The sequence below is a fragment of the Lissotriton helveticus genome, chromosome 7, assembly GCF_964261635.1.
Source record: "Lissotriton helveticus chromosome 7, aLisHel1.1, whole genome shotgun sequence".
In the NCBI taxonomy this organism is placed as follows: Eukaryota; Metazoa; Chordata; class Amphibia; order Caudata; family Salamandridae; genus Lissotriton; species Lissotriton helveticus.
Window position 1 is genome coordinate 756,061,510 of NC_136068.1, and position 14,758 is coordinate 756,076,267.

Consider the following 14,758-nt stretch of genomic DNA (forward strand, 5'->3'; position numbering starts at 1 on the left):
AGGAAGTGGCAAGAACAATTCTGGGACTTCGCAATTTCTTTTGCACAGTAGTTTTGAAAGTGAAGACAAACAATGATGGTGCCTAAGAGAGCGGGAAAAGGAGTGCATACTTGGCGCATCCTTGTCCGTAGATCAGTTAGGTCCGGATTGGTGTCACTACAACGCATGTTATTACAACGCATGTTTTTACATCGCATTTTTTTACAATGCAAAGTCTATTACAACGCGATTTTTTACAACGCATACCACTACATCGCAATATAGTGTTATTAATGAAAAAGTACCAATACAACGCATCGATTTTTAATATATAATTTTTTTTTTTGTAACATAAAATCTGGCACGGGATGCAGGGAAAATAGGGGTTTTGGGTGGGGAAGTGTATTAAAATATAGTGAAAAACTACACGTACAAGTAACAATATTTTAATAAATAATTTAAACGTATACCGTTTTTTTTTTTTTTGTAACATAAAATCTGGCACGGGATGCAGGGAAAATAGGGGTTTTGGGTGGGGAAGTGTATTAAAATCTATAAAAAATCTCCACATAAACTTACTTTTTTTGTTTAAAAATTAATAAATTAATAAATTAGCTTAAAATATTATAATTTTAAATTAATTAAATAAATAAATAAAAAAAAATAATAATAATAGCCAAAAATCATACGGAAACACTGTATAATCATAAGAGTATTAAATTTAATACTCGAGTATTAAAATAAATACTTGAGTAACAATAAATATATTAAAAATTTTAAAATTTACATTAATTAACAAAATAATTTCGTTAAATCATTTCATATTGTTACATTATCTGTAAACAATTATTTAAAAAAATAATTAATTAGATTTTTAAAAATTCATATATATATTTATTAATTAAATAAAATAAATAAATAATTTTTGATATTTAAGTAAAATAAAAAAAAAACGACGTGTTGGTAGTAAACTAATTCCATAAATAATCTACCTATATTTCTATTATTCAAACAACACAGATACAATGCAATGCATAGAGATATTCTAATTAAAACGAGAGTAATAAAAAACGTACTCGATATATTTTACAAAGTAGTCATAGTAAGGAAAATTATTATATTCGAAGAAAATAACGACGTATTGAAAAAATAAGGAATAAATGATTAGTAAATAATTGATTTTTAAACTTTTAAATCAAAAATAACACATTAACGTGCAAAGTTGCGCCATTTTACACACAGCAAACTAAAATGAAGTCCATCTACGATTTCCATGACCTACAATATCAACAAGACTTTCAAGATGGATGCCAAAATGGAACGAAAATATGAAAAGTTTACTTCTACGTAACGTATTTTAAATTATATGTTTCCACATCAAATGATTTTTAAAAAATTTAGAAACGGAACGGTATAATTTACTCAAAAAATAATGATAATTACGAAAAGTTATAAATAGAAGAAACCCACCATTTTGAAGGCAGTTGATTATCAACTAACAGAGTGAGCAGACGTGAAAACCTGACCCTCTGACCTCTTGATTTAATTGTGAAGGAAAAGGAATATAGACGCATTTCTCTTTCACATTAAAGTAAGTCAAATGAAATAAGAATTATAATTATGTAGTGCTAACATATCAGCACCAATATATTTAAAAAATATTTTTTTAAATAGATTATTTAATATAATATTAAGCATTTAGAAAGAAAGTATTAAAACGTTTGATAGCAATGTTTATATGTGTTAAAGTTTTTATAATTATTAAACAGAATACTTTTAAGAAATCGAATCAAAGGTTGATGAAAAAATTTTTAACCAATAATTGCATTGTCAACAAGGTAACTGCTGAATACTTTAAAAAGGCTTATATTTCAACTTATTCAATTTAAATAAATAAATGAAGAAATACATTACCATAACCAAAATAAACAAGCAACATTACTAAACGTTCTCTCCCTCTCCCCCACATCCTTCGAAAATTAATCGTAAATGTAATATGTTAAAAAAAGTAAGACAGACACATAATACAGCGTAAAAATGGATTACAACTAAATGTCAGAATAATTAAAAATAAAATATAGAATATGTATTTATTTGCTTTGCATCTCATGCAAATCAACATTTAATTTTAGATACTTCAATGTATGTTGTGAAGCAGTATAGATTTTGAAAAAAACCTGAAACAACAATCGATTCAACCAAAGATTTAAAAATATAAGAAAAATAAAGGACTATCAGCAAGGTAAATACTTTTCAGTTTTAATGTACCAGTAGAATATCGTTTTAAAAAAATATAAATTAGTATAATAAGTAGATTATTTTCTACAAAAAATGTCATAGTAATAAAACTCGCATGTATTATGAAGGAACATATGACACGTTTTCAAATGTTTTCTTTACAGCAAAAGGAGAACAACCAAAACTGAAAAAGCCACCGAAAATCAGCCAATATCGAAACCATTTGCTAAATAACACCACAAATTAACATTCAAATCTCAAAGGTAACTTTTAAATATAAACACATTTCTATTTGAGAATACATTGGAAATCATAAATATTTTTTTAGCTGAATATGTGCAGGATAGTCGAAAAAATGTAAATTTCTAATCGAACTCTAGGTAAGTGCATATTCTGAAAAAAATGCTGAATATTAATAGAAACTAAGAAAAGTGCTGGATATTGTAAAATTATCTCTTATTATTTCCACTCTGAGAAAGTGCATGACTTTAGTGGTCCCCAAACCTTTTTTGGGGGTGCTAGAGGGTGTCAAAGTGACACCCCCTGCACCCTTGTCAATATCTGTATTTACCGATTCGGTAAATACCGACCGGTAATGCCCCGTTCATTCCTATGGGCTTCAAAGCCCATAGGAATGAATGGGGCATTACCGGTCGGTATTTACCGAATCGGTAAATACAGATATTTACCAATTCGGCAAAAGGAACATCTGGATGTTCCTACATCTCGACCCCTTAGATTTACCGATTTTTAATTACCTAATCGGTATGATTTGGTAATTAAAAATCAGTAAATCTATTTTACCTACATCGGGCCCTAAGTAATCAGTCCAGGTAAATGCATGATGTAAGAAACTGCTGGTTAGTGTTAACATTTCACTAATTTGTAAACATTAATAACCATATTTTTATTCAAGACAACGTACAAAAGGGATAAATAATTAAAACATTATCCAAATATATAACACATTTTCTAATTTTTTTTTTACATTCAAAGGAGAACAACCAAAACTGTAAAGGCGACCAAAGCTCAGCCAATATCAAAACAGTTTGCAAGACTTGAAAGAAACCCACAAACCAACCTTCAAAACTCAAAGGTAACTGTCAAATAAACACATTTCATTTTCTGCTTACATTGCATACGATATATAAATTTAAAGCAGAAAAAACGCAGGATAGTGAAAAAATGTCAATTACTATTTAAACTCCAGGTAAGTGCTTGATACGGGAAAGTGCTGGATAGAATAGAAATACAAATTACTATTCTAACTCCAGGTAAGAGCATGATTAGATAAAGTGCTGGATAGTGTAGAAATGCCACTTACTATTCCAACACCAATAAAGTGCATGATTAAAGAAAGTACTGTATAGTGTTAAAGTGCCACTTACTATGCAATGTCCAAGTAAATACATGATTAGTGCAAATGCTGGATAGTGTTGAAGTGCCACTTACTATTTTCACTCCAGTAAAATACATGATTAGGGAAAGTGCTGGATAATGTTGAAGTGCCACTTAATATTCTAACAGAAGATAAGTGCATTATTAGAGAAAGTGCTGGATAGAGTTGAACTGCCATTTACAATTCCAAGTCCAGGTAAATGCACTTACTATTCTAACTCCAGATAAGTGCATGATTAGAGAAAGTGCTGGATAGTGTTGAAGTGCAATTGACTATTTTCACTCCAGGAAAGTGCATGATTAGGAAAAGTGCTGGATAGTGTTGAAGTGCCACTTACTATTCTAACTCCAGGAAAGTGCATGTTTAGGGAAAGTGCTGGATAGTGTTGAAGTGCAACTTACTATTCTAACTCCAGGAAAGTGCATCATTAGGGAAAGTGCTGGATAGTGTTGAAGTGCCACTTACTATTCTAACACCAGGTAAGTGCTTAATTAGGGAAAGTGCTGGATAGTGTTGAAGTACCACTTACTATTCTAACTCCAGGAAAGTGCATGTTTAGGGAAAGTGCTGGATAGTGTTGAAGTGCCACTTACTATTCTAACTCCAGGAAAGTGCATGTTTAGGGAAAGTGCTGGATAGTGTTGAAGTGCAACTTACTATTCTAACTCCAGGAAAGTGCATGATTAGGGAAAGTGCTGGATAGTGTTGAAGTGCCACTTACTATTCTAACTCCAGGAAAGTGCATGATTAGGGAAAGTGCTGGATAGTGTTGAAGTGCCACTTACTATTCTAACACCAGGTAAGTGCTTGATTAGGGAAAGTGCTGGATAGTATTGAAGTGCCACTTACTATTCTAACTCCAGGAAAGTGCATGTTTAGGGAAAGTGCTGGATAGTGTTGAAGTGCCACTTACTATTCTAACTCCAGGAAAGTGCATGTTTAGGGAAAGTGCTGGATAGTGTTGAAGTGCAACTTACTATTCTAACTCCAGGAAAGTGCATGATTAGGGAAAGTGCTGGATAGTGTTGAAGTGCCACTTACTATTCTAACTCCAGGAAAGTGCATGATTAGGGAAAGTGCTGGATAGTGTTGAAGTGCCACTTACTATTCTAACACCAGGTAAGTGCTTGATTAGGGAAAGTGCTGGATAGTATTGAAGTGCCACTTACTATTCTAACTCCAGGAAAGTGCATGTTTAGGGAAAGTGCTGGATAGTGTTGAAGTGCCACTTACTATTCTAACTCCAGGAAAGTGCATGTTTAGGGAAAGTGCTGGATAGTGTTGAAGTGCAACTTACTATTCTAACTCCAGGAAAGTACATGATTAGGGAAAGTGCTGGATAGTGTTGAAGTGCCACTTACTATTCTAACTCCAGGAAAGTGCATGATTAGGGAAAGTGCTGGATAGTGTTGAAGTGCCACTTACTATTCTAACTCCAGGAAAGTGCATGATTCGGAAAGTGCTGGATATTGTTGAAGTGCCACTTACTATTCTAACTCGAGATAAGTGCATGATTAGCAAAAGTGCTGGAAATTGTTGAAGTGCAACTTACTATTCAGAATTCAGGAAAGTGCATGATTAGTGAAAGTGCTAGATAGTGTTGAACTGCCACTTACTATTCTAACTGCAGACCTAGACTTGGAATTGTAAGTGGCACTTCAACACTATCCAGCACTTTCACTAAAGTGCTGGATAGTGATGAAGTGCCACTTACAATTCCAAGTCCAGATAAATGCATGAGCAAAGAAAGTGCTGGTTATTGTTAACATGTCACAAATTTCTAATCATCAATAAATATAGATTATTTTTTTCAACGTTTACAAAAGATATAGAAATAAAACATTATCAAACCATATAACACTTTTTTAAATCTTTTCATTACAGCCAAACAAGATAAACCAAAACCGAAAAAACAACCGAAGCTCAGCCAATATCAAAACAATTTGCAAGACTTGAAAGAAACCTACAAAGCAACCTTCAAAACTCAAAGGTAACAGTCAAATAAACACATTTCATTTTCTGCTTACATTGCATACAAAATATAATTTTATAACCGAAAAAGTGGAGGATAGTGAAATATGTCAATTACTATTCAAACTCCAGATAAATGCTTGATTTGGAAAAGTGCTGGATAGTGTTGAAGTGCCAGTTACTATTCTAACTCCAGATAAGTGCATAATTAAAAAAATTGCTGGATAGTGTTGAAGTGCAACTTCCTATTCTAACTCCAGGAAAGTGCATGATTAGAAAAGTGCTGAATATTGTTGAAGTGCCACTTACTATTCTAACTCCACATAAGTGCATGATTAGAGAAAGTGCTGGATAGTGTTGAAGTGCAACTGACTATTTTAACTCCAGTAAAGTGCATAATTAAATAAAGTACAGGATAGTGTTGAAGTGGCACTTACAATTCCAAGTCCAGGTAAATGCACTTATTATTCAAACTCCAGATAAATGCACGATTAGAGTAAGTGCTGGATAGTGTTGAAGTGTCATTTACTATTCTAACTCGAGATAAGTGCATGATTAGAGAAAGTGCTGGATAGTGTTGAAGTGCAACTTACTATTCTAACTCCAGATAAGTGCATGATTAGGGAAAGTGCTGGATAGTGTTGAAGTGCCACTTACAATTCCAAGTCCAGGTAAATGCTCTTACTATTCTAACTTCAGATAAGTGCATGATTAGAGAAAGTGCTGTAAAGTGTTGAAGTGCCACTTACTATTCTAACTGCAGACCTGGACTTGGAATTGTAAGTGGCACTTCAACACTATCCAGCACTTTCTCTAAAGTGCTGGATAGTGATGAAGTGCCACTTACAATTCCAAGTCCAGATATATGCATGAGCAAATAAAGTGCTGGTTAGTGTTAACATGTCACAAATTTCTAATCATCAATACATATAGATTATTTTTTTCAACGTTTAGAAAAGATATAGAAATAAAACATTATCAAACCATATAACACTTTTTTAAATCTTTTCATTACAGCCAAACAAGATAAACCAAAACCGAAAAAGCAAGCAAAGCTCAGCCAACATCAAAACAATTTGCAAGACTTGAAAGAAACCCACAAAGCAACCTTCAAAACTCAAAGGTAACTGTCAAATAAACACATTTCATTTTCATAGTACATTGCATACAAAATATAATTTTAAAACCGAAAAAGTGCAGGATAGTGAAAAATGTCAATTACTATTCAAACTCCAGGTAAGTGCTTCATTAGGGAACGTACTGGATAGTTTTGAAGTGCCACTTAATATTCTAACTCCAGATAAGTGCATGATTAGAAAAAGTACTGGATAGTGTTGAAGTGCAACTTACTATTCTAACTCCAGGAAAGTGCATGATTAGGAAAAGTGCTGGATAGTGTTGAAGTGCCACTTATTATTCTAACTCCAAATAAGTACATGATTAGGGAAAGTGCTGGATAGTGTTGAAGTGCAACTGACTATTCTAACTCCAGGAAAGTGCATAATTAAATAAAGTGCAGGATAGTGTTCAAGTGGCACTTACAATTCCAAGTCCAGGTAAATGCATTTACTATTCAAACTCCAGATAAGTGCATGATTAGAGAAAGTGCTGGATAGTGTTGAAGTGCTACTTACTATTTTCACTCCAGGTAAGTGCATGATTAGAGAAAGTGCTGTATAGTGTTGAAGTGCCACTTACTATTCTAACTCCAGATAAGTGCATAATTAAGTAAAGTGCTGGATAGTGTTGAAGTGCCACTTACAATTAAAAGTCCAGGTAAATGCACTTACTATTCTAACTCCAGATAAATGCATGATTAGAGTAAGTGCTGGATAGTGTTGAAGTGCAACTTACTATTCTAACTCCAGGAAAGTGCATGATTATGGAAAGTGCTGCATAGTGTTGAAGTGGCATTTACTATTCTAACTCCAGATAAGTGCATGATTAGAGAAAGTGCTGGATAGTGTTGAAGTGCAACTTACTATTCTAACTCCAGGAAAGTGCATCTTTAGGGAAAGTGCTGGATAGTGTTGAAGTGCCACTTACAATTCTAAGTACAGGTAAATGCTCTTACTATTCTAACTTCAGATAAGTGCATGATTATAGAAAGTGCTGGATAGTGTTGAAGTGCCACTTACTATTCTAACTCCAGACCTGGACTTGGAATTGTAAGTGGCACTTTAACACTATCCAACACTTTTTCTAAAGTGCTGGATAGTGTTGAAGTGCCACTTACAATTCCAAGTCCAGGTAAATACAAGAGCAAATAAATTTACTGGTTAGTGTTAACATGTCACAAATTTCTAATCATCAATAAATATAGATTATTTTTTTCAACGTTTAGAAAAGAAATAGAAATAAAACATTATCAAACCATATAACACTTTTTGAAATCTTTTCATTACAGCCAAACAAGATAAACCAAAACCGAAAAAGCAAGCAAAGCTCAGCCAACATCAAAACAGTTTGCAAGACTTGAAAGAAACCCACAAAGCAACCTTCAAAACTCAAAGGTATATGTCAAATAAACACATTTTATTTTCTGTTTACATTGCATACAAAATATAATTTTAAAACCGAAAAAGTGCAGGATAATGAAAAAATGTCAATTACTATTCAAACTCCAGGTAAGTGCTTGATTAGGGAAAGTGCTGGATAGTTTTGAAGTGCCACTTATTACTTTAACTCCAGGAAAGTGCATGATTAGGGAAAGTGCTGGATAGTGTTGAAGTGCAACTTACTATTCTAACTCCAGGAAAGTTCATGATTAGGGAAAGTGCTGGATAGTGCTGAAGTGCAACTGACTATTCTAACTCCATAAAAGTGCATAATTAAATAAAGTGCTGGATAGTGTTGAAGTGCAACTTACTATTCTAACTCCAGGAAAGTGTTTAATTAGGGAAAGTGCTGGATAGTGTTGAACTGCAACTGACTATTCTAAGTCCAGGAAAGTGCATAATTAAATAAAGTGCTAGATAGTGTTGAAGTTCCACTTACAATTCCAACTCCAAGTAAATGCACTTACTATTCTAACTCCAGGAAAGTGCATGATTAGGGGAAGTGCTGGATAGTGTTGAAGTGGCACTTACTATTCTAACTCCAGATAAGTGCATGATTAGAGAAAGTGCTGGATAGTCTTGAAGTGCAACTTACTATTGTAACTCCAGGAAAGTGCATGATTAGGTGAAGTGCTGGATAGTGTTGAAGTGCCACTTACTATTCTAAAGTCAGATAAGTACATGATTAGAGAAAGTGCTGGATAGTGTTGAAGTGCAACTTACAATTCTAACTCCAGGAAAGTGCATGATTAGGGAAAGTGCTGGATAGTGTTGAAGTGCCACTTACTATTATAACACCAGGTAAGTGCTTGATTAGGGAAAGTGCTGGATAGTATTGAAGTGCCACTTACTATTCTAACTCCATGAAAGTGCATAATTAAATAAAGTGCTGGATAGTGTTGAAGTGCAATTTACTATTCTAACTCCAGGAAAGTTCATGATTAGGGAAAGTGCTGGATAGTGTTGAAGTGCAACTGACTATTCTAACTCCAGAAAGTGCATAATTAAATAAAGAGCTGGATAGTTTTGAAGTTCCACTTACAATTCCAACTCCAAGTAAATGCACTTACTATTCTAACTCCAGGAAAGTGCATGTTTAGGGAAAGTGCTGGATAGTGTTGAAGTGCAACTTACTATTCTAACTCCAGGAAAGTGCATGATTAGGGAAAGTGCTGGATAGTGTTGAAGTGCCACTTACTATTCTAACTCCAGGTAAGTGTATGATTAGGGAAAGTGCTGGATAGTGTTGAAGTGCCACTTACTATTCTAACTCCAGATAAGTGCATGATTAGAGAAAGTGCTGGATAGTGTTGAAGTGCAACTTACTATTCTAACTCCTGGACAGTGCATGAGTAGGGAAAGTGTTGGATAGTGTTGAAGTGCCACTTACAATTCCAAGTCCAGATAAGTGCATGATTAGAGAAAGTGCTGGATAGTGTTGAAGTGCAACTTACTATTCTAACTCCTAGAAAGTGCATGAGTAGGGAAAGTGTTGGATAGTGTTGAAGTGCCACTTACAATTCCAAGTCCAGATAAGTCCATGATTACAGAAATTACTGGATAGTGTTCAAGTTCAACTTACAATTCCAAGTCCAGGTAAATGCATGATTAAGGAAAGTGCTGAAAAATGTTTAAGTGCAATTTATTTTTTCAAACAGAACCAACATAATATTTTATATTTCATGTTTCCTTTTTTCCACAGAAAATGGCAAGCAATACCACAGCAATTTATACAAAATCAAGAAAAGGAAACAGACTTCTAAAACACTGTGGGTATATATATTGTAATGAGAGGATAAGTGAACCAAGGAGACATTGGAGGTGTGTTCAATATTATTCTTCTCGTTGCAGCGGCAGAGCAGTTACTGTTGGTGACAACATAATCAAAACCACTGAACATAACCACTCTGCCTCTGCAATGGAAATAGAAATACGCGATACAATCAACCAAATGAAAGATATTGCATCCACCTCCAATGCAACTCCTGGTCAAATTTTAAGAGAGGTTGCACAACATGTCCCTGGACATGTTGCTTGTAATATGCCAACAATCCCTAATTTGCGTAGAATTATTCAACGTAAAAAGCAGGCAAGTAACACACAAACAGTTACTCCACAAACTTTTGCTGACATTGTAATTCCACACGAATTAACTCTTTCTTTCTCTAATGAACCTTTCCTTCTCTATGATAACCAAAACCCTCTCAAACGCATATTAATATTTAGCACTCCCCGTAACCTTTATAAATTAGAGAATACTGACATTTGGATGATGGATGGTACGTTTAAAAGTACGCCCCATCCTTTCACCCAAATTTACAGCATTCATGCACAAATAAACAATAATGTAGTTCCCTTAGTATATAGTTTACTACCAGACAAGCAATCTGCAACCTATACTGAATTTTTATCAGTAATTAAAGAGAAAACATCAGGAAAAAGTCCTAGGAAAATCATTTTAGATTTTGAATTGACTATGATGAATGTCATCAACAAATTGTACGTGGATACCCAAATTCAGGGATGTTTTTTTCATTTTTCCCAGGCATATTGGCGTAAACTTCAAAAAACATCCCTGGTTGCAGATTACTGCTCTGATAGCAAATTACAAGTTGAATTAAAAAAATTAACTGCCCTTTGTTTTGTACCACCTGATAGTGTAGATGAATACTACACTGCAATTTCAGAATCTGAATATTTTATAGAAAATGAAGAAAAATTGGCTCCAATTTTAAATTATTTCGAGGACGCATGGATTGGGCGTCTAAGCAGATCAGGTCGCAGGAGGAAGCCACGTTACCATGTGCAGTGGTGGAACTGCTACTCAACCTGATTGGAAGGTGGTGCTAAAACAAATAATGCCATAGAGGGATGGCACAACTCCTTCAGTCATACAATTGGCAAACATCATCCTAATTTTTACTCTTTTTTGAAAACTTTGAAGAAGGAGCAAAGTTTTCAAGAAATGAGACTTGCACAAGCATTTTCAGGTAGCCTAAATCCACGACCTTCAAGACAAACAAAGGAAATGTGCAGGAGACTATTGGGTGTACTACAACAATTTTCGTTGTGTGTGGCATTAGACTACCTTGAAAATGTTGCTAACATATTACATTTCTAAAATGTAATCCAAAACTTACTTTCCTGCTTTGCCCTAAATTTATTTTTTATATATTGAATTCAATTGGCTTTTTTGTAAAAATTTTTAACATTTAAAATCGTCGGGTTCCCTTACCTTTTGAAATCTTATCCTTTTCAGGTAGACATTTTTGAAAAATGGAAAAATCCATCCCCTTTATTTTTACAAATAAAAACCTATAAAAGGCATGTAGAAATTATTTTTCTACTATTAAAAATTAATTATGATTTCAGAAATGGAATATTTTTCCTAGAAGTAAACATTTTGAACGTTTTTTTTTTAAAGTTATTTTGAAATACTTTTTTCCCCACTTACTATTTCAAAAATGATACTGGCTTGTGAAATATTTTTTTATAAATATTAGTTTATATGACAAATTTCTGTTGTATTTCAAACAGAAAACAAACAAAAAAGCACCTTTACTGAAATATTACCCATTCTTCTATTTGTCTAACAATTCTTCATTTAAAAATGTGACGTACGCAACCTAAAATAAATTTTTTATGGTTAAGTAACTTCACAACCTAACTAAATATAATCTCACTTACTAAATATATTTATAAATTCTTCCCTCTAGATTTTTTCATGATTTTGCCAAGAACACATCCTAACTGCAATTTTTCTCGCTGACTAAATCTTTTCATTTTTCAAATATTTCAATTTTTAAAATACACACGCAAAACATGTATTTTGTAAACCTGCTTTTTGAAATATGAAAAGAAAACAATCAATTAAAGCCATTTTTCGTAATCATATCTTGCATCTATGAAACCACTCGAAAAAAAGCATTACCAATGCCATGAAATTCCTTCTTTTTGAAATATTTATCCCAAACAACCAATCAAGACCCTTATTTCAAAATATCAGCAAAGAATACCGCACATATGTTGCTTCGATTTCAACAATCGTAAATGCAAAAACCAGTTTTTTTTTCAACAATCCAAGCCCAAAAGTATCATTTTTCAAATAAACGTTGATAACCTTTCTATGTTGAACAAACTTACAAAAGCAATACATTCCCATCTCAACACAAAACATGTAACGTTCAAAATGATTACTTTTTTTGTAAAATAACTTTATTGAAAAATATTTACCCTTGACTTGTTCCGATACATTACCCGACGAAGGCATATACAAATTAAATGTTCGGCGACATGTTCAATTTCAATCAAAAACAAATATTAGTTTAAAACGCAACCTCTCATTATCCTCTCATTACAATATATATACTTTTTTAATATGTTTTACTGTTAATTAAGTTGTAAAAGTTTCCTACCTTGAGCGCAGATCAGCTTCCAGCTGCTTCCAGCAATCGATGAAATCCAAGATGGCGTCTAACGTCGACGTTAACGTAACGACGTGATCAAAAAGCCGCAAAATGAAAAAAGGACTATTTTAATCTAATGTAATATTTTTTTGTTATAATACATTATAATAATCATTTCAAAAGTTAAAAAATTTAGAAAATATTGTAAATTTGAAATAAATATTATATATTTTTTTTACATGTTATTTTCGTTAAATAATAAAATATTTTTGAAAACACAAAGACTTTTTCAATTATTTTTCTTAATTTATAACGTTTTAAAATAATGTTTATATACCAAAAATAAAGTTTTTAATCACTTACCATTATGCTACCCTTGTATCCTTCTTCTCCATCCTGCTTCTGTTCTTTTTCATCCATACTAAACCGTTCCGCGGATTCCAATGGAGTATTCATAGAAATAAATAAAGGACTAAAACCTTCATTGAAACCAATGCAAAAGCGTGAGAAAGTTTCCAAAAATACATCTATTAATATTCCAATTTATTTGTAAATTATTTAAATATTATTTTAAACATAACTTAATATTAAAATATTTATTAATAATAATTTTTACCTTCTAAATCATCTAATTATTATTATAGTATTATTTTTTGAAATCATAATCTCTATTCTCTCAAAAAATACTGCATTAATAATATTATTTTTTTTAAACATTATTTAATATAAATAAATTTTTTTAACTACTTACAAAATACCTGAGTATTAATATTTTTTTTAAAAACATTATTTACCAAACTATTTATACTTATTTTTGTGAACATTATTTAATTTAAATAATTATTTGTGCAAAATTGTTTGAATAAATCATAATCTCTATTCTTTCTCAAAAAATACTGGAGTATTAATATTAATTTTTTTTAAACATTATTTTATATAAATAAATTTAACAAATTGTGAAAAAAATACCAGAGTATTAATACTTAATACTTATTTTTATAAACATTATTTACCGAAGTATTAAAACTTTATTTTATAAACATTATTTAATTTAAATAAATAATAAAAAATTCTCACAAAAAATACCTGAGTATTATTATTTATTTTTATAAACATTATTTACCAAAGTATTAATACTTATTTTTATAAACATTATTTAATTAAAATAAATAATAAAAAATTGCTACAAAAAATACCTGAGTATTAATACTTATTATATTTAAATACATTATACAAAATTGCTACAAAAAATACCTGAGTATTAATACTTATTATATTTAAATAAATTATACAAAATTCCCTGAGTATTACATATTACATAATTAAATAATAAAATTATTAATACTTATTTTTTCAAACATTATTTAATTTAAATAAATAATAAAATATTGCTACATAAAATACCTGAATATTAATAATTATTATATACTTATTAATATTTATTATATTTTTTCAAACATTAATTTAAATAAATAATAAAATATTGCTACATAAAATACCCGAATATTAATAATTATTATATACTTATTAATATTTATTATATTTAAATGCCTGAGTATTACATAATTAAATAATAAAAATAATATTATTTAAAATCAAAATTTTGATCACATGTAAAAAAAATATTAAATATTATTATTATTATTAAATAACCCACAAAATAATATTTAACAATTAACCATATAAATTACGATGTAAAAGCATGCGTTGTAATAGCACTTGCGTTGTAATACCATGCGTTGTAAAAACATGCGTTGTAAAAGAACCTGCGTTGTATTACCTGCGTTGTAATAGCACTGCGTTGTTATACTTGCGTTGTAATGGATGTTCCCCGTTAGGTCCATATGTTGAGGGAAAAGCTGGTGCTACCCGTTCTACTGTGAGAACAGCAGACATCCCAAACCTCTCTCTCTCAGGAAAAGCTATCCAAGTAGTGGATGTGGCAAACCAAAGATTAGAACTCCAATTACAGAACCAATGGAAGTACGAATTGGTAACTTCAAAGAAATGCACTAATTTGTAGTGTGTGACTCTAGTCCGTTAACTTACTGGGAAGAGATTTATTGTGTAAAATGAATTGCACAATTTTCTGCACACCGGATGGTGTTGCTATTCAGACCCCTGATGAAGACCTTGTCTATAAAATAATGCTAGCAAAACAAGGCACAGAGGTAGATGAAATGTTTTCAATAATAAATAACAAGAGA

At 31.7% G+C, this 14,758-nt stretch overlaps 1 long non-coding RNA gene across 1 annotated transcript; it reads left to right on the forward strand.

Moving 5' to 3' along the window:
- Nucleotides 1-2,932: 2,932 nt before the first annotated feature.
- Nucleotides 2,933-11,617, forward strand: LOC144767023 (uncharacterized). The gene is made up of 5 exons (XR_013598030.1): nucleotides 2,933-3,313; nucleotides 5,501-5,606; nucleotides 6,605-6,710; nucleotides 7,995-8,100; nucleotides 9,848-11,617. It is a non-coding gene; the product is annotated as an uncharacterized LOC144767023 (long non-coding RNA).
- The last annotated feature ends 3,141 nt before the right edge of the window (nucleotides 11,618-14,758 follow it).